Consider the following 2,511-nt stretch of genomic DNA (forward strand, 5'->3'; position numbering starts at 1 on the left):
AATGCAACAGCAAAGCTTTAATATATTTGCAGTTTTTTATGGATGAATTCATTAATTTTTTGTTTTGTAATAATAAAAGTCACGGTTCTCAGCACAAAGAGCATAGATCTTTTTTCCAAAGCAAGCTTATTATCTTCATGCTGCTCTTGTAATAAGAAAAAAAACTTGATTAATATCTACTTAAATGAAAAAGAAATAAAAATATTGAAAATCTAATATTTTTTTTTTGGAACTACCATGACTATTACAACTAATTAAATATTTTTGTTAAATAAAATTAAAATATAAATATTAAAATTAAATCCGATGAATTTCTCCTCGTTTTTTTGTCTGAAATTCAACTCATATATAGTTAGACTATTTTTTGAAATTAAATCAAGCTAAAAAAATATGCATAAGTTGATATTTCTCAATTTAATCTAACAATCCTTAATTAATGACAAGAGAGAATTGATCCAAGAAAAAAAAAAGAGAGAATTGATCTCCAAAATTGAAAAGATAAATGACAAGAGGAAAAAAAAAAACACCGGATCGAGATGAACGGTGAGACATAAATGCTGACCGTAATACCTTAATTTGTAGTACCTCATAATCGTATAAAAAATTTAAGTATTATTTACCTCTAAATTCTATACTATATTTAATATTGAGTCTTCGCGAATACGAATCGAAATTTTAACTAAAAAAATGGAGAGTCTGTACTTCAAACTATTTAATCATAAAAAATATATACTCACGTAACATTATATACATAAACTTATTTAAAAATCCTCAAATACAAGTTCTGCCACTCTAAAAACCAAAACAATAAATGACGAAGGGAAAATAAAATCTAACAACTCAACTTGTAAACATAATCTTCTATGTTCCTGTAGCTCCGCACTAAACTTTTGCACCTGTAGCTGAAAGGGGTGAAAATAGGGGGTAAGAACTGGGGAGTTCTTAATAAGATCAGGGTGTATAGTTATGTTTATTTTATTACCACAGCCAACAACAACGAACAATATAATACATTTAGACTTAACAAATAAAGAACACAAAAATCAAACAATCATATAGCACACCCACAATCACAGAAAATACACTCACAAATAAATATATGTAAACAAGTATGATGCATGTCCGCCCTATGGCTGATGAGTCTCATCTATTGGTTATATAGCCAACCCGACATATCCGGTAGCTACCCAGGCATCGTGCTATTGAAAACTGGTGAGCGGTACAGTACCACGATCCTCACATGGTGAGCAATAAACCATCCACTTCGATCCCCACTATCTGCGAGCAGTAAACCATCTCTATCCCCACAGATGTTTTCAATCGAAAAATAACGCACACCTGTGAACGGTAAATAATTACGATTTCCACGTCCATCGTAACACTGGACAAGCGGTACACTACCACGATCCTTGTCAGGTCAAAACTTACATTCAAAACCACAATCATTTAAAATCTTGACCCGAATATAATTCTTAAAACTTTTGAAAATCTATTTTGACTCCCAAAATAATCAAAACACCCCAACTGACTATTCATACATAGTCGAATCAAAATCTCAAGAAAACAACAATAATTCAACATAAACTTATTCAAACTCAAACAATAGTCAATCAAACCAACATTCACTTATCAAATTCATATTTAATTATTATAAAATTATTAAATCCTACTTCTGTACGAAATCAAAACAACGAAGACTTTAGAGGAGCTTTTTGACTAAGCTGCTGAAGAAGAAAACGTCAGAAATCGTCTGTACCTCCTAAAACTTCAATTGACCAAATTCAAAAAGAAAGAGAGCTATGTCACTGTCAACTTCTACCAAACAAAAATGACACCAACACGTAAAAAAAAAAATATAAATATTTTAATCGAATTAGATTTTTTTATTAGAGTTACTAATCATAAGAAATCGAAATGGAAAGGTCAAAGGAGCTTTGGTTTCTCTCTTGGTCAATTCTCTTTCTTTTATTCCTCAAGTTCAATTTGGTGATGAAGTAAAGAGGATGATGATTAATTGGATGAAAGGTAATTATGTGTCATGCTTTCTCTTTCTCTCTCGGTCAATTTTCTTTCTTTTATTCCTCAAGTTCAATTCGGTGATGAAGTAAAGAGGATGATGATTAATTGGATGAAAGGTAATTATGTGTCATGCTTTATATATACTTATGTTTACATGCCAGCCACGTTTGGCTTTCTTTATCTTTATTTCCTTAATGACATTCGGCCAAGGAAAAGGAATCAAGGAAATGATATATTAAATAATGATCAAGGATAATTGTAGGCTAGGTGTCATGTTCTGGAACTGCTGAGCCAACGGTTCAAATTATAGATATCGAAAACGAATATTTATGAAAACTGAATATATTAAAATACAAGTAATAATAATATATAGAGTTAAATATATATGAGTTACTAACATAAATATTATTAGTAATATAATGATAAAAGATATACGATGAAGCATTAGTAAACTAAATTCATCGAATAGTACCGATATTTACTCATATAAGC

This window comes from Arachis ipaensis, chromosome B08, assembly GCF_000816755.2.
Source record: "Arachis ipaensis cultivar K30076 chromosome B08, Araip1.1, whole genome shotgun sequence".
Taxonomy (NCBI): domain Eukaryota; kingdom Viridiplantae; phylum Streptophyta; class Magnoliopsida; order Fabales; family Fabaceae; genus Arachis; species Arachis ipaensis.